At 33.8% G+C, this 19677-nt stretch overlaps 1 protein-coding gene across 5 annotated transcripts in view; it reads left to right on the forward strand.

Moving 5' to 3' along the window:
• The first annotated feature begins 928 nt into the window (after positions 1 to 928).
• Positions 929 to 19677, forward strand: part of LOC149528872 (nuclear transcription factor Y subunit A-7-like) — a 69162-nt gene continuing 50413 nt past the window's right edge. For 2 of the 5 annotated variants that reach the window (XM_089809016.1, XM_089809018.1), the window contains exon 1: positions 933 to 1287. The gene's annotated coding sequence lies outside the window, so the exon portion shown is untranslated. Of the gene's footprint in view, positions 1288 to 1355; positions 1495 to 19677 lie in introns of those variants that run through there. The other 3 variants (XM_089809017.1, XM_089809019.1, XM_089809020.1) reach the window with 3 other exon arrangements.

The raw sequence follows: 19677 nt of genomic DNA on the forward strand, positions 1-19677 counted from the left end.
ATTTAGGTTCCACAAGGTCAAGTGATCGTGTTTATAATACCATTGAGATCCGGCAATTGGATGTCATTGTTGGATGTACTCGTGCAGTTGTTCCTTTCATTTTGATCTTGTGTTTATGTTCAGTGGTTATTTTTTGATGCACTATACTTGATTATTGAGAGATCTTTTGAGATGTTATATTTATTCATGATGTATATTCTTTAAGCTTTTCATATCTTGTGACTTGTACAACGAATGATTATGCATTTTGGTTATGTTGTGTGGCATCTTATGTAATTGTATATTATTTGATTTGATTTGTACTTATGGTTATTCTATGATATGGACTTTGTTATGTATCAGATATAGTTTTAATAAAACGTGTGTGTGTGTGTGTGTGTGTGTGTGTGTGTGTGTGTGTGTGTGATTTAATGTCATGGAATCCTTAAGAGATGTAATTTGTTTATGGATTGTTTGTATGAATGTGAGTTATTGCTTCCGCTATATTATCTCTTGTTATTTTAATCGTTAAAAGAAAAATTTGACAAACTTAATGACACTTTAGATTAATTTCTTTTGGGTTCCCTAATGAAGTTACATTAAAAATACCCTCACAAAATGATTACTATTGTACCTAATTCATATTAATTAATTTTAAAAAACAATGCTTTATTGGATTCTTCCCAAAATATGTGAAGTGACCAACATTGGTGAATGAAAGTGAACATTTCATGTGACACCAAGAACATTTTTACTACACTTTAAAAAATACTATATTTATTTATACATATTAATTTAAAATATTATATATTTAATTTAAAAAAAAATATCATACAATACTCTTTTTCCTCAATGTAGCATTGAATATAGAAATAAAACCTCTTTCAACTTAAACCAAGATTCGGGGTCTATCTATGTATTTAACATTCATTTTCTTTTGATGTACAAGCCGCATTACATTATTTGTTTTGGGAAAAAAAAAAAAAATTTCTTTTTTAAAGTACTGAACACAATCTCGCCTCCTCGTATTTTTCAAGTGCTAGAGCACATAGAGATTCGGGTATCTCTTAAAATAATTTGAGCCACAACTTGGCCCAAAGATTTTTCGTACTATAATTATAATCATCATTTTTGGTATAGAAGATCCCCATATATATATATGGAAGTCATTAGGATAAATCTTAAAAATCTTACGATATCGAAATGCACTGATTGGAGGTTGTGTAGGTTTTGTATGCAAAGCAATCTTCTGCTATTGGCTGATTTGGATCTTGTTGCGGCCTTTGGAGCACCAATTTTGTTGCAAAGGTTAGCCAAATTCCTATTCTTTCCTCCAGTCTTTAAATACCCATAGGATTAGCTGTCAACTGGAAAATTTAGAGGATAATTTGAAAGAGATCTTTTAACTATTTTAACAGATTTAGACGTTTAGATGAAAATTTTTGGCCGAATTCTCTGTAGAAAATCAAGCTGTTCTGTGAACTGAAGCATTGGTAGAAGATGCTATTCTTTCCGGTTGAGTGAATGATATTCTATTGAGGACTTTGTCTACACATTTTGTTGAAATTGCGTGGTTTATTAAGTTGTTTGTTATTATATTTTGAATGAAGAAATTGATAATAATGATGATTTTTTTTGGATTGATTAGACTAGCCACTCCTTGCCTTGCGGGTTTTGCCTGTTTAGAGTGTGATTTGGTCGGAAACGGAATTTTTGAAGTTTTTATTTGTAAATATTAGTCCGTTCGAGGGTTTGGAAGTGATATTTGTGTCGTCCAGTGTAATCTTGCGGCAAAAGGCAATTTAGAGGAAAAAATCTAATTCCATGTTTAAGGAACAATTTTTTTTTTCTTGGGGTGATATTTGATGTCTTTTGTAGTTCAAGGGTTTCGGTGGTTGAATTAGTGCTTTTGACTGTAAATTTGGGAGACGTGGTTTCTGTGAGGCTTCAGACATTATTTCCTATGCAAGAAATTCGTTTGCTTGAGGATTTAACTTGAAGTCTTTTGTAGTGAACTCTGGATAGTTGAATTGGTGCTTGACTTCAAATATGGGAGAATTGGTTTCTGCGAGGCTTTGGATATTAGTTTGTATGGAACAAATCCATTTGCATGAGAGTTAAATTTGAAAGCCTGTGCAATGCAAGGGTTTTGGCTTTTGAATTGGTACTTTTAAGCGTAAATTTAAGATAACTGTTTTTTTTAACACTTACGATGTCAAGTGGTAATGCAACAATTTTGTTTGCATCAGGGTAAAAGTTTATGTGTTATGCATTTCAAGGTTTCGGGTGGTTGTATTTATGTTTTTGAATGACTTTTGAGAGACTTGGTTTTTGTTAGGCTTTAGACAGATTTGCGAGGTGACTCTGATACAGCAGCTTTTTAAATTTTTTATGTTTACAATGTCAGAGGATTTGTATTTGGAAATATAATTGAATAGTAAATTTGATGATAATGGTTTTCAATCATGTTTTCACTCTCTTGTCTATCTACAGCAGTGCTTGGGTTATTAACTTATTTGCCATTTGAATTGGGGTTTATGATTGTTAGCTTGATGGAAATATTTTCTCCTACGAAGGATTTATGCATTCAAACTTATTTTATGTTTTTCTTCCACAAAAATGGCTTCTATGAGTGTTACGCTTAATCAGTATAAGAGTTTTGTAGCTTAGAGTTAAGATTTTTTTATGTAAATTTGATGTAAACTGTCTTTATATGGTGTCTTAATCTAAAATTTTCAGCAATCCATGTGTTTTAATAGTTGAAGGGGTGTCTGTGGGTGTGTAAAATTTAAACTTCGGCAAAGGATTCTTCAAAAATGAGAATCTGCTCTGACAGACAAATTTTCTTTTACATTTTCCATGAATCTGATGGAAATAGTCACTTTACAGGGCATCTGGTGTGTATTCTTTTATTGAAATGTTTTTTTTAAATGAAAGTTGTGCTCCAGCAGACATTTTTAGTTTTCTTGTGGTACGGATTTGATAGAAATAATTTCTGAAGAGTTTCTGATATGTAGTGTTTATTGTTCCAAGGGTTTATTGAGTTAGATTTTGGCTATGGTTTATAAACCTGGACTGAAATTCTGTTTTATGTAATATTCACATAGGTAAGGGTCTTGTAGGTATATTTATTATTTTTATTTTTGATGTATATAGAGGGCAACTCTGATTGAAAAATTATTTTTATGGGCCATGAATTTAACTTTTATGCATCCCAAGGATTTCAATTATTGGATTGTCCATTTGTATAGTCATATAGATATGGGAACCAGCACAAGGGCAATTAACTAAAAAACTTTGGTGCTACCAAATATATAAATACAGTACATCATTGGTAATTTTCACAATTTTAGTGTTAGAGGTGACATAGGTAGGACAGTGTTCCTGCGCAAGGTTCTATTATCATGAATGGATAGATCCTTGGCAACTAGTTTAAGAATACATTCAAAACCCTCAAAAATTTAATCTGGATACAAGTTTAAATCTGTGACAGTACCACTTTATGATGTTCAATTTATTTAAGTGATGCAGTTGTTGAAATGATGGTGTTTATTATAAACTGGTCACAAATGAATTTTGCACGATTCTTTATTCTGAATCTTCTGCAATCCAACATACATATTTGAATTTGAGTGCAAATAGAAGGCAACTTTGATTGAAAAATCATTTGTATGGGGCATGAACTTAACTTATATGCTTCCTAAGGATTTCAATTATTGGATTGTCCATTTGCATAGTCATATGGAGATGGGAACCAGGACAAGGGCAATTAATTAAAAAACTTTAGTACTACCAATTATATGAATACAATATATTATTATTATTTTTCACAATTTAGTGTCAAAGGTTAAATATGTAGGATTGTGTTTCTGCGCAAGGTTTTTATTTAATCATGAATGGAATAGATCATTGGCAACTAGTTTAAGGTGGAATACATTGAAGGTCAATTTTTTTAAATGTGGATACAAGTTTAATTGTGACAGTACCTCTTTATAGTGTTCAATTTATTTAAGTGTTAACAATTTTTTAAAATATGGATACAAGTTTAATTGTGACAGTACCTCTTTATAGTATTCAATTTATTATAGTGTTCAATTAATTTAAGTGTTATGCATTTGTTGAAATGATGGTGTTGATTATAAACTTGTCACAAATGGATTTTGCACGATTCTTTATTCTGAATCTTCTTCAATCCAACATATATATTTGAATTTGAGTGCAAATGCTGAGAGGCAGTCTTACATTTTTTAGCATAAACTTGATGGGAAGGCTTCTTTTTTCTCATCGGATGATAGGAAGGCTTCTTGTATGAAGTTTTACCGTGAAAATTTATGCAGTCTGAGCTATTCTATGCATTTATTCTAATCAGTAAATGTTATGGTTCTCTTGGTGGCTTAACATTTCCATTTGATGGTATTTTTTGGTCTGTTATATGAAGGTCAAATCTATAGATTCCTGATAATTCCAGGATTCTGTATATTCAAACAAGACAAAAGTGGATTATGCATCATGCAATCCCTGACTCCATGTTTGAATTTGATTAACAAATTCAGGGAAAAGTCTCATGTATTTGAGTGTTAACTTGATGGGAAGGCTTTTTGTATCAGGTTTTTTACCAAGATCTATGCAGCATGAGGATTCCTGCTATTTTTTTTGCCACTAAGTAAATTTAGGATTTGTCTTCTGTACATTTCTAGTGAGTAAATTTTGTGATTGCATTGGTGACTTCAAGTTTCAGTTTGATAGTATTTTTTGGCATGTTATATGAATGTTCATATCTGTGAATTTTTAATAAATCCAGTCTTGTGGATACTCAACAAAGATGGAAATAATGTTTTTTCGTTTGTCTGGAATAGTTGGTATATGAGATTTCAATAGACAAGTTTTCAGAGTAGAAGGGTTGCCATCTTTGTATTGGTATTAATTGATTCAACCAGTCAGAATTATCAACATTTGGTTTCACGGTGGGGGGTGTTGTGCTGTAAACACACACGCCCCATTGCAAATGGGACCCCCCCCCCCCCTTTTTTTTTGCTTAGTGGGTTAGTGTTGGCTTAGTTTTCTGTAGGTGTTTGTAAGTTTTGGTCTAGCTTGACTGTAGTTTGAGTCTTCTGATCTTGTAAGCGTTAAATTTTGAACCAGAATAGCATAAACAAAGATCAGATAACTTAAAGACACAAAAACACCTGAGATACCCTGGGAAAACCATCCTCCTCGAGGGAAAAACCCAGCCATACCAAGAAATATCAGTTTTTGGAATAATGAATGAGGTCTGGATACAATATTCAAAATACTTAGACAGCAGAACACTTTATAAATGCTACACTATCTTTCTCTTTACAAAAAATGACTCACATGGGATAATGATGATATCTTTAGCACATAGAAGAATGAATGTATTCACACAAGTATCACCTACAGAAAACACACCCAAGACTTAGCACTATGCACGATAACTACATATACACTAATAACAATGCACAATACACACTAATCATCATCTTCTGTAGATACAGATTCTAAACAACACCATATACGATGCCTCAACAATCCAGCCACGATTGCTGAATGACAAGAAATACATACAAGCTCTCATCATGGAGTCGTTGAATGTGATGTCGTCATGGAGTCTCTCAACATTACATCCACTATGGCTACTCCCATGAGTTGAAAGAGCAATACCTCTGTCTCAGAGGCAAACAATGGCTTTGACCTCAAATTTCTTTGGCTCAGAAAAACATGCATTATAAGGGCTTTCACCTCACATTTCTCTGCTACAGAAAAATATGCATTAATAGCAAGTAGCAAGGATCACTGATGCTGGGATTCACTCTCTCAGCAGAAGTAACATTCTCCACAATACCAAGCTTATTTGGAAGATTTGAAAACTTCAATCTAGAAAGTGGCTTGCTGAAAATGTCAGTTGTTTGCCCATCAATGCAAATGTACTTGAGTTGAATTGCTTTCTTTTGAACCATATCTCTTAAATAATAATATTTAACCTCCACATGTTTTGTTCTATCATGAAATGCTGGATTAACAGAAAGTTACACACAACTTTGATTATCACAATGAGTCATAGTTGGTTCTAAAGTTTGCCCAAACATTTCCACAAGAAACTTCTGAAGCCACACTACTTCTCGAGCTGCCACACAGGCTACGATATATTCATCTTCCCCAATACCTAGTGCCACACAAGACTTTCCTGCTGCACGAAGAAATCATGGCAGATCCCAAGTTGAAACAGCAACCATAAGTACTCTTCCTGTTGTTTACATTCCTACTCAATCAAAATTAGAGTAAACTTGCAATATCAAATCTTCCAAGAAAGTATTTTTCAGACCATATGTCACTATACCACACCAATATCTCAATATATGCTATGCTGCGACAAAATGTATTTGTCTAGGCTCACACATGAACTGATTGACAGTGTTTACAACATAACAAATATCTGGTCTAGCATTGACTAGATACGTCAATGATCCAATCAATTGTTTACACATGGTGGGTTCTACTATATTTGAATTGACTGCACAATCATTGAACTTTTTCAAATTTGCTTCCATAAGTGTTGACATGAACTTGCAATTTAGCATACCAAATCTCTTCAAAATGTCTATAGAGTAATCTCATTAGGCCTTTGCCACACTTAGAATAATCACATTAGACATTTGCCACACTTCTAGTCCTAGAGAATAATGCATAAAACCAAGATCCTTCATCTCAAACTTAGAAGCTAAATCTTTCTTACATTGACAATGAGATTATCCATCCCACTAAGAAACAAGCCATCAACAAAAAGAGCTAAAATTAAAACTTTATCATCATATACCTTGAAGTAAAGATTTGGCTCTGCATCATTCTTGTAGAATCCCAAGCTCAATAAGTATTGAGCTATTCTTTCATACTGTGCACACAGTGCTTGCTTAAGGCCATACAAGGCCTTTTTCAATCTGCATACTTGAGATATCTTCTCATGAATCACAAAGCCATCTATAAACACCTCTTCTTCAATCGCACCATAATGAAATGTAGTCTGCACATCCATTTGATGTAACTTCCAGCCTTTAATTTCTGCAATAGCAATGATAGGTCTGAAAGAAGTATACCGAACTATAGGAGCAGATGTCTCCTCATAATCCATACCTTCCTTTAAGAGAAATCTCATCTCAAATCTTGCTTTATACTTTCCAACACTTTCATCAACTGGCTGCTTGATTTTGAATGACCACTTGGAAGACACAAGTGATTTTTCTTTAGGCATAGGATCAACATCCCAAACATCATTCTTGACAATAGACTGATATTCATTTGTCATAACATCTCTCCATACATGCTGATTTGATGCCTCTTCAAAACTTGAAGGCTCAGACTCAATGACATGCCTTATTAATGCATTATAACTTGTAAATTTATGTAGTCTTCTTGCTTTCGAGGAGCTGCATGCTTTTCAGCCTCTTGCATGATATGTCTAGCTAATGAAACATTACTTGGTCCATTGGTTAGTTCTATAAGATCAACTGGAACAATAAATTATTGTAACTAAATAGACTCCTATTGTGAGGTTTTCATACCATCATCCCAATGGAAATGGGGACCCCCTCTTTTATTTTCTGCTTGGGCTATTGTAGTAGTTTGGTTTTAGAGATTTGGTGTTTGGCTTAAGGGTAATAAAATGAGTTTTTTGTTTGGAATGAAACAGGAAGTTGCTTAAATTTGGGAGATAGAACAAAATTTGGGAGTGATGCTAGAAGAAGAGCTAAATTTGGCCAAGTATAAAATTCATCTTGAGCTGAGACATATTTCGTTACCCAAGTAAAAGTTGTCTTAGCTTGGTCGAGACATATTTCACTACCCAAGTAAAAGTTGTCTCACCTTGGACGAGACGTGTTTCTCTACCCAAGTAAAAGTTGTCTCAACTTGGCCAAGATGTGCTTCGCTACTCAGGTAAAAGTTGTCTTAGCATGGCCGAGACGTGACGTGTTTTGCTACCCAAGTAAATGTTGTCTCGACGTGGTCAAGGTGTGTTTCGCTACCCCAGTAAAAGTTGTCTCAACTTGGTTGAGGTGTATTTCACTACCCAAGTAAATTTGTCTCTGCTTGGTTGAGGCGTGTTTCACTACTCAAGTAAATGTTGTCTCAACTTGTTTGAGATGTGTTTCACTACCCAAGCAAATGTTGTTTCCTCGAGTTGAGACTTGATTTTCTACCTATGTTAATTTCGTCTCATCTTAGAGGTGAGCCTAAAAGTTTGTTGCAAATGCATGTGGCCTTTTTATATACGACATTGGGCCCCAAATTTGAGTTAAAACAACCTTAGAAAATAATGTATGAGCATGGGGGGATTAAAATGACTTGGATTAAATTTTTATAAAGAAATTAATTTCAAATTGAGGTAAGACCCATTTGTTTAAAATAAAAATATTAAAAATAAAAAATTTAAAAAAAGAATTGAGGTGACAAAAAATGACAAAAATTAGAAATAGAATAAAATAAATAAAACAAAATGGGCTTTTTTAGGCAAGAGCCTACAACACAATGGTAACTTGTGAGCCTCTCATGTGGGAGGTCTTGTGTTCGAATTCCCTTAACACATAAACATAATTAATTACAACAAATAACAATAATTAATCTAGTCTTTGGTTGTTTATCGAAAAAAGAAAAGAAAAACAAAATGGTTTTAAATTGAGAGGTGATTTAAATTTGCCTCAATTTTGCAAAATATGGATTAATTTAAAAATGAATTAATTAATTCATTGATTGGTGCATTGAAATTATCCAAATGGCATCGATTTTAATAAATGGAAAATTAATCACAAATGGTAATAATTAAATATTTTCTTATCAAATTTACATTCCCATTAAATTTTTCCTTTCATTTAATGAAAATTAAATGACAAGGTTTGTGATAATTATCAAAGTCTTATTGCAATTATTATTTAAAATTTGATAATTATTTACAAGTGGTTGTTTGCTTTGCAGGTTAAGGAGCACATTTCCCAAAGTAAGGAGGTGGCGTTGTCTATAATGGGCTCTTTTCTCATTGCTCTATGTGTCATTGATCCTTATCATTTTGTTATGGATTTGAGTGTTCTCATTTGCCCGTGAGGGTAGTGTAATTTTTTCATTGGCCCACAAGGTAGTGCTTAATTGTAATTGGGGTAAGGAACACATTTCTCAAAGTGATGAGGTGGCGTTGTCTACAATGGGCTCTCTTCTCATTGCTCCACATGCCAATGATCCTTAATCAAGTTGTTATGGATTTGAATATTCTCATTGGCCCATAAGGGCAATCTAATTTTTTCATTGGCCCACAAGGTGGTGCTTACTTGTAATTGGGGTAAGGAACACATTTCTCAAAGTGAGGAGGTGGCGATGTCTACAATGAGCTCTCTCCTCATTGGTCCACATGTCATTCAACCTTCTTAAGTTGTTTTGGATTTGAATTTTCTCATTTGCCAATGAGAGTAGTGTAATTTTTTCATTGGCCCAAATTGGGTGAGCATTTAATGCTTGTAGCAGGTGGTTATGAAGCCTTAAATAGGGCTGATGTGGATTTATCTTGGCTCTTGATTTTAAATCAATCTTGGCCATTCATTGTAATTAGGGTTCCTATATAAATCCCACCTCTCTCATTTGTAAGGGGGGAGACTTTTTGTAGAATTGTTGCTATTATAATGCCAAATTTTCTCTACTTTACATTGTTGTGTATTACATGGTGAATTGTTGTGATCAAGTTTGTATTATTGCATGGTGATCCATATTTTCTCACTTAGCTTAGGATTTCATTTCATGTTGCTAGAAGTAGTTAGTTGGTTGGAAGTTTTTGTGGATGTTCACTTGATTGACTCGAACAATTCTGCCCACTAGCCTCTTGCTGATGGTAAAATGCCTCGTGTGGTAAGTCAATGATTGAAAATACTTAACTTCAATTTATATCCAACCTTTATTTTGCATCCATTGATGGGATTGAAGAGGGTAGACATTGATTTGAAAACCAATCGAGTGTTCTTTAGAAGCTTGCACTAGGTGGGTGGAGCCGCTGGTGAGATTACATTTAGTAGAGTCCAAGTCATCCATGATTTCTTTCATCCTAGTTAGAGGTAGATTTGGTAGTGGAAGCTAAGTTTAATTTGAAGTGGAAGTTAGAAAATCAAACTATATTTTCATTGCACATTGTAGAGTCAAATCCTTAAAAGTGCAAGAGTTGATATCCATTAAATGAATAGCATAAGTCCCTTTGTGTTAACCAATATATCACATCATAAAATTGAGTGAACTCTATGATTAAGAAGGAACCTTGAAGTCATTTCATGATCTTACTTTGCAAGCTTAGCATGAGAGATGACCTTATATCAAGAGAGGATTAAATATTTGGTGTTTCATCTTGAATCATTAAGTATTTGATTTTGCATGTTAGAGTGGAACAAAACTCACATCAACAATTCCATCTGAATCTTAGAAGGAGAATTAGGAGTAGCAATGTCCATATCTTGAGATGTCTCTTGTTCGTCTCTATCTGTCTCCATGGAAGACCCTTTTGATCTTTTAAAGGCTACTTCATCTTCAAATGATACATCCTTGCTGATTTCTTAACTGTTTTTGTCTTGAACTGTAGATCCCATAGGCCTTAGAAGGTTCTAACTTAGATCTTTTATCTTTAGACACATGAATATAAATCAGGCACCCAAAAATTCTGTAATGACTAACTCTAGGTTTAATACTGGTGGATACCTCTTCAGGAGTCATATTTTCCAAAATTTGATGAGGACTTTGATTTAAACATAAACAACTGTTTTACAAGCTTCTGCCCAAAAAAATGTTTGCAGATTTTGATCGTGAATCATAGCTTTCGCTACCTCAACAATGGATCTATTCTTTCTTTTTGTAATTCCATTTTATTGTGAGTTGCATGGAAACAAAACTCCCTCTTGAACCTTGTCTCAATATAGATATGTTGAAAAATTCCAAAAGTATTCCATTATCTTAAAACTTTGGTCTTGTTTTAGACATGTTTTCAACTTGAGCTTTGAACAATTAAATCTAGAAAATGGTTCATCAAACTCCTTAGATTTCAAGAAATTAATAAAGGTCTTACAAAAAAAGTTATCAATAAAAGTCACATAATACCCTAAACTACTCAAAGATGCAACTAACATAGGTCCGCATAAATATGAATGCATCAGATTTAAAATTTCTTTTGCTCAACTTTCAGTATTTTGAAAACGAGCTTTAATATTCTTACCTAGAGCACAACCTTTGGAAATACCATCATGCTCTTGATTAAGCTTTGGAAGATCAACAACTTGTTAGCATGAATGTTGATGATATTCCTATGGGGGACTATACTAGCATTGTTGGAGACATGATTTAGTGGTTATGGGTTGCATTCATGATAGTGTTTGTCATTGATGTCAACATACTTTTTATTCTGTGAAGATTGACGAAGTTTTAGAGGAAGAAGTGTTTAGTGCAGTTTGGGGAGTGAAGCTTAGCTTATTTGTAGTTGAGGATATGTTCGCCTGTATGTCTAGATGCTACAGTTATGAGTGTGTACAAAGCTATGAAGATTGGTAGCTTTCAAACAACATTTCTAAAAAGTGGGTGTTGTTGTTTTGATTCTATCTCCTCATAGGGATGGACTTGGCTTAAGCGGACTAAGACAAAGGTTTAAGACATCACAGAGATGCCTTGGTTAAGAAGGCATAATTAGAAGATCATTGTGTGAAAAGTTATGAAGATTGTGAGCTAACAGTTTGTTGGTAATCTTGAAAAGCGTAAAATCATAAAGTAATGTGTGTTGTAATCATAGTAATGAGAATCACCATGAAATTGCTTGAATCATTGGTTTGGCGACTCGATTCATGGTTCCCGATTTTTTTTTTGGAACCGATGAATCAGTTCAACAATTTCATGGCATGAATTGCTGATTCATGCCAAAAATCACAGGAATCACCTTTGTGAATCGTGCAAAATCGGCCGTGTAGTTAGGAAAAAAGTTAAGTCAAATTTTAATAAAAACACATCTTTTTTTAATGTGTTTTTTTGCCTTTCCTCTTTGTTTCAACCCTAAAAGGCCTTCTAATTAATTGTTTAGCATGAGTAGAAGAGAGGAAAAATGAAGAGCACCAAAAAAGGATACGTTTACAGAGACTAATAGACATACATTTACAGATATTGATAGACTTACATTTCATGGATCTTGATTCTTCATCTTACATACATTATATGATTTGACTCATTATGATCCTATGATTTCTATTTACTTCAGCTACAACTTACATTTTACGTGTAACGTATTTACGTATGTGATGGATTTATCATTTATGTTCCATGTTTATGTATGTTAGCTTCTATTTGATGATTTTATAGTGTGTTTAAGTTATATTCAATAAAGGGTGCATGAAATAAGTTTTAAATTGTTAAAATCTCTAAATTTCAAGGGTTTTTAAAATTTGCCGATTCGATTTTTGATTCATGGCCGATTCACAATTCGGTTTGTCCTTGCTGATTTCGATCCGATTGTGATTCTTGTTACTTTGGTTGTAATACATTATTATTGTAAATTGGAAGAGCCTCAAAGCTGAATCAATAATATACTTTCGGACTTAGTATAAAGGAAAGGTTATTTCCTTGTGGTAGTGTGTGGTTTTTGATCAGTGAAGATCATCGTGCAAACTTCAATGCAAATATCTTTTGAGCAAAGTAGAGATTGATGTACTGTGGGCTTCAAAGGAACTATAATGGCAAAGGAGTTGATGTTTAGTCGGTTTAGAATTCTTGGATATGGTTATCTGGAAGATTGTCTAGTAAAGACTGTTTTTGAGGCTATTTGGACAATGGGTTCAGTTGTCCTCCTTTCAACTCCTAACAAGGTTGGCACAACTCCAAACAGGGTTGAAATCTCCTAAGAGGGATTCAAAATCTCCTAACAGGGACTCATATGTAACTCCTAACAAGGTCTATCCTTTCACAAGGAACTTTTATATTAGTACATCATCTTGTGGGCATCATTCCTACCGAAATGTGAAAATTGGTTCTTGCGGTGGTATTGAGCTATAAGGAATTACAGATTGTAATCAGGTTGTAATCATTGGATCGTAATAATATCAGAGTTGTTGTTTGGTGGACGTAACCCAGGGATTGGGTGAACCACGTGAAATCTTGGTGTCTTGTGTTCTTTTCTGTGTGATCTATTATTTTTTGATATTGTTTATATTTGCATGTAATTGTTATTTCTGTCCGTAGTTTAATCCTAACAAATCTTACCTCTGATCAAGGGATTCCCTAGATAACATATCTAGTGTTATTGTGCATGGTTATCTTTCTATAGTTGTTGCATCTATTGTTTACATACTTTGGAATTAGTAAAGATATTGAATATTGTTTTAAGTTCATAAATGATTCACCCCTCGTCTTAGTTATCTTGGTCGACATTACTTTCTAACAATTGGCATTAGAGCATCAGGTCCTTGAAAGAAAAGTTTAATAGCTTGAGGAGATCCATGGCACATTTTAGAAAAGAAAGTCCGAAGTTTAATGGAGTTAACTATGATTAATGGAGTTTACATAATCTTTTAAGTGTTGGACAACTTGTTGACAAGGGATATTAGTTGCAGTTCATTCAAAAGACTTGCATTATCAAGGATAAAGATGGTAATTTGATTGGTACTAGTACAAGGACAAGAGGTAATGTATTTCAGTTGAACCCTTTTGAAATGACATGTTTAGTCGCTAAAGTGAATGACGGTTATAAGAGATTTTTGTCATATCAACTTTGATAACATTGTGAAGGTCAGTAATACATTTGCAGTAAGAGATTTGCCTAAGATTGTGGAACCTACCAACATGATTTGTAAAGAATGCATATTGGCAAAGCAGAGGAAAAGTTCATTTCTTAGCAAGACATTTACTACTTAAGCGAAATTGGAGATTATACACACATCTGAGTGGTCCTAGAAGAACAAGAGCATTGTATGGTGAAAGGTATTTCATGCTTCTTATTGATGCTTTCACTAGAATAATGTGAGTTGCATTTCTTAGAGATAAATCTCAAGCTTTTGAGAAATTCAAGATATTCAAGAGTAGAGTTGAGAATGAGTCTGGTTTGAAAATTAAATGCTTGAGATCTGATAGAAGAGAAGAATTTATTTCAAATGAGTTTAAGAATTTTTGTGAAGATAATGGCTTAAAGAGAGAGCTTTCAGCCTGTAATACACTACAACATAATAGAGTAGTAGAGATAAGAAACAAATCAGTAGTAGAGGCAACAAGAGCAATGATGTTTGAGAACAATGTATTGCATGTATTTTGGAGAGAGGTAGTGAATACAATAGTATACACTATGAATAGAGTACATAAGAAGGCATTGGTAAAGACACCTTATGAACTTTGGTTTGGTCATGCACCTTCTATGAAGTTCTTTAGAATCTTTGGAAGTAAATGCTATTTTAAAAGAGATGATGATATTGAAAAGTTTGATTCAAGAAGTGATGAAACAATGTTTCTTGGTTATTCATTAAAAAACAAAGTATACTAATGTTTTAATCATAGATCAAAGACTATTGTTGAAAGTGCTAATGTAAGAGTTGATGAAAAGTTTAGAATTCAGGAAAGGATACTTGACTATGATTCTGATGGAGAGAATAATCAAAGAGCCAACAAGCAGAATGTTGAGTAGGAATTGTTTTATGAAATTGACTTTGATTTACAGGTTGAATTACAAGGAAAATACAGAGAGAAGAACCTAGATCTTAGCCTAGAGCAGAAATCGGAATTGAAATTGTTAACAAAGGAGTTATGACAAGGAACAAGGTAAGTGAAGAGTTGTGTTTGATTTCTCAAGTTGAACCTAATAATGCTGATGAAGCTTGCAAAGATGATTATTGGATTAAAGCTTAGTTATTGATTTGGGATACGAATCTGGTTCGGGCATGTGAATCGGATCTGTAGATTCGCAATTTTTTTTCCCAATTAGGATTTGTGGAGGATTCATGAATATATATATATATATATATATATATATATATATATATATATATATATATATATATTTCTCTCAGTTTTTAGAATATATAATGCATAAAAGGGTCATTTTAGGACTAGAAAGCAAAAAAAATATTAAAAAAAGTCATTAAATATCTTAGATCCACTTAAACCCGTCGATCCTTGAGGATTCGTGTAGATCCGGGTGGGATCCTTGTTTTACATAGTGGATTTGTTCGGATTCGTGGTCCACGAATCTAGATGAATCCACTATGTAAAACAAGGACCTTGCCTAGATTTGCACGAATCTGGACCTGAATTGGACCCAAATTCGGATCCAGCCTCTAGGTCCACGAATCCAGATGAATCCACTATGTAAAACAAGGACCTTACCTAGATTTGCACGAATCTGGATCCAAATTGGACTTGAATTCGGATCCAGCCTCTAGGGCACGAATTCGGTAAATAAGGATTAAAGCTATGAAAGCAAAATTAGAGCAGATTGAAAAGAACTAGACTTGGGAATTGGTTCCTAGACATAAAGATAAGAATGTTGTTGGAACTAAATGGGTGTTTAGAAACAAAATGAATGAACAAGGCGAGGTTGTGAGAAACAAAGCAAGATTGGTATGTAAAGTTTATTCACAACAAGAAGGCATTGATTTAAAATAAACTTTTGCACCTATTGCTAGATTAGTAGTAAGAATGTTTTTGGCATATGCAACTAACAAGAACTTTACAATTTATCAAATGGATGTCAATCATCTTTTCTAAATGGAGAACTTGAAGAAGAGGTATACATTAAATGACCTGATGGTTTTCCTTTGACAAATATAGAAGCTATGGGTTGCAGATTGAAAAAGGCACTGTATGGATTGAAACAAGCACTTGTCTAGTATGCAAGATTGGACAAATATTTGACAAGTTTGGGATTTCTGAAAGGTAATGTTGATAGTAACTTATATTTGAGAAAGTATGATAATGGCTTACCGATTGTTGACATATTTGTAAATGACATTATTTTTGGAGGTAATGATGAAACAAGATATATTCATAAGAAATGAAGAAGTAATTTGAGATGAGTATGATTGCAAAGACAAAATACTTCTTGGAATTGTAGATTGCACAAAACAAAGATGAAATTCTAACATCACAAGCTAAGTATCTTAAAGATTTGTTGAAAAGATCTAGATTGGAAAGTTGTAAACCTATTGGAACGCCTACGCTAATTGGTTGTAAATTGTCTAGCAAAGATGAATCCCCTAGTGTTGAATAGAAAAAACACAGATTTATAATTGATGGATTACAATATTTGACACATACTAGACTTGATATAGCTAATGCAGTTGGAATAGTGACAAGATTTCAAGCAGATCCTAAAGGGACACGCTATGCAACAGTAAAAAGAATTTTTAGATATTTGAAAGGCACACCTAATTATGGCTTATGGTATGATAGATCACATGATTTTACATTATGTGCGTACACTAATGCTGATTGGGCAGGAAGTGTTGATGACAGAAACAACACTAGTGGTGGAGCATTCTTCTTAGGAGGAAGATTGTTTTCTTCGCTAAGCAAGAAACAAGATTGCATTTCACAAATCACAACAAAAGCAGAGTATGTAGGAGCAACAAATAGTTGTAATTAGATTAGTTGGATGAAGCAGATGTCGAAGGATATTGGAATAGAGTTTATAGAACCTATTATCATACATTGTGATAATACAAGTATGGTATGTCAAAGGATCTAGTTTTACATTTAAAGACAAAGCATACTTCTATCAAGTATCACTTTTCAAGAGAGAAAGTTGCAGAGCAAGAAATCAGATTGGAATATGCTAGCACAAAGGAGCAAATAGCAGACATATTTACAAACCCTTTGGCTAAGAACACATTCGAGTACTTGAGAGGTATGCTTGGGGTTACTTCCCAACCTACTTCAAAGTAGTTGATGCAGAGATTGCATCAGTTCAACTTGTAGCACATCACTATTACTTTATCTAAATTGGATGCTTGATGCTTCTCCTATGGGGGAGTATCTGTGTTTGAGTTGAGTCCATTAAGGACTCTGGGTTTTGGAATTTCATAGTGTCTTTGGACAGTTGAGCTTGAACATATTATTTTGGAAATGATTGAATTCCGAATTGACATAATGATACCTTTGTCATTGATGTCAATGGAGGAGAGATGTGTACATGAAAAACAACTTTTGGGGGAGAGTGTTGATTGATAGGGAAGAATGGTTGGAAATTTTAATGTATGAGAGAGGTTTGCTGATTACTTGTATGGTTGTGATTTAAACATGAAAAACTCTTTACAACATGTCTGAGATTGAGATGTATGTTTACATTAATGGGCAACATGAATGGGGGAGTAAAGGTAGATGAGAAAGATTGCTATCAATGCCAAAGGGGGAGATTGTTAACATGAATGTTGATGATATTCCTATAGGGGAGTATATTAGCATTGTTGGAGACATGATTCAATGATTATGTGTTGCATTCGTGACAATGTTTGTTATTGATGTCAATATGCTTGTTATTCAGTGAAGACTGGCAAAGTTATAGAGGAAGAAGTGTTCAGCATGGTTGAAGGAGTGAAGATCAGCTTATGTGCACTTGAGGATATGTTCAGCAGTATGTCTAGATGCTACCATTATGAGTGCGTACGGAAATATGAAGAGTGGCTTGAGTAATGAGGATTTTAGTGAAGGTAGCTTTCAAACAACTTTTCTAGAAAGCGGGTATTGTTGTTTTGATTTTGTCTCCTCATAGGGATGGAATTGGTTTAGGCGAACTGAGACAAAGGTTTAGGATGTGACAGAGATGCCTTGGTTAAGAGGGCATAATCAGAAGATCATTGTGTGAAAAGTTATGAAGACTATGAGCCGACAGTTTGTTGGAAATCTTGAGAAGTGTAAAATCATAATGTAACGTGTGTTGTAGTATCTTAAGATTGTCCTATATTAATATTTTAAGTTGGGAAGCCTCAAGGCCGACTCAATAATTCACTTTAACAGTTGGTATAAAGGAAGGTTATTTCCTTGTGGCAAAGTGTGGTTTTTGATCAGTGAGATCACTGTGCAAACTTCAATGTGAATATCTTTTGATCAGAGCAAAGATTGATGTGGATTGATGTACTGTGAGCTTCAAAAGAACTGCATTGGTAAAGGAGTTGTTGTTTAGTCAGTTCAGAAATCTTGGATATGCTTATTCGGAAGATTGTCTAGTGAAGACCATTTCTAAGGCTATTTGAACAATGGCTTCAGTTGTCCTCCTTTCAACTCTTAACAGGGATTCAAAGTCTCCTAATAGGGACTCATGTGTATTGATTGTAATTCATCGGCTCTTAACAAGGTCTATCATTTCACAAGGAACTTTTATATAAGTACATCATCTTGTGGGCATCACCATCGGGTTTTCCCTTTGATTTAGGGTTTCCTTAGTTAACATATCTGGTGTTATTGTGCATGGTTATCTTTCTCTGGTTTTTGAACCTACTATTTACATACTTTGGAATTAATAAAGATATTGAGAGTTGTTTTAATTGCACAACTGATTCACCCCCCCCAATCCCTCCCCCTTTGTCGCCCCTCTCATTTTTTTTGGTGGACTTTATTTTCTAACACAATCATCTTCTCCACGGAAGAAAGCCCTGAAATTTAAGTGAGGAAGTCTTCTATGCCACAACTCACTTGTATTGATGGAGTCATCTGCTAAAGCTTGAATAGGACAAACAAAAAGTGTATGTAGACTCTATTTACAAACACCAATTTTATGAGCTATCTTAATGCTAGTGTTTTTCTTCCATGCAAGCACTTTACCTTCAACAAATGTAACTTGATACCCTTTGTCCTTCAATGCTGAAATTGAAATCAGATTTTTCTTGATTCTTAGAACAAAAGAGTTATTTCTCTGTATCAAGAAGCACATATTTGCTTATCAAGAGCTAAATCTATTTGAGAAGATGATGATTAAATTTATGTATTAGCTTTGACAAAAGGATGGATAAATTACTAAATTCTAGAAGAGGATTATATGCAACAATATAGCTGTACAGTGGCTGACTTAAGTTTTGAAATTTTCAGGCATCAGGTCTGCTATCATTTATGATTAAAGTTTTATATACAATTGGCAGGAACTAGCATGCTTGAAGATTTGTTATATTGCCAACCAAACTATATTGTCGTAGACAATCTTCATCAAGATGCAGCAGTTTATTTAAATTAGCTATCGCATCAAAGCTGGACACTAGGATTACCACAAAGCACTCTCTCTGATATGCTTGTTAGCTGGTTGAGAAATTCTTCACTTAATTGATTGAAGAAGGATTTGAAATCAGATTAATTTTTGATCTTTCAATTTTTGTTTGTGAACAGAGAAAACACCATAATGGCTGCATTTGTTGATTAAATTCATGAGGCCAGAGGCATGTGTGGATTATCTTATGTTGACATAAACTGAATTATACCATCTTTCAGGAGATGGAGAATTTGATCTTTGTAGGCCTCGAATATTGACATCTCATCTACCTATTGATGTTGCTATATTGTTGGGTTTGTTTTATGTTGGCAACAGAATTGCTGTTTTTTTCAAATTTTGTGATTGTCTTAGTTCAAGTATATTCATTTGGAATTATGATTGTTTGGCCAGGTAGTGTTACTAAATTTGTAGTCACATTATGACCTGATTTAAAAGTTTTGAGCTTC

Source organism: Cupressus sempervirens, chromosome 11, assembly GCF_028749045.1.
Source record: "Cupressus sempervirens isolate cs-2001-9-10 chromosome 11, ASM2874904v1, whole genome shotgun sequence".
Lineage (NCBI taxonomy): Eukaryota > Viridiplantae > Streptophyta > Pinopsida > Cupressales > Cupressaceae > Cupressus > Cupressus sempervirens.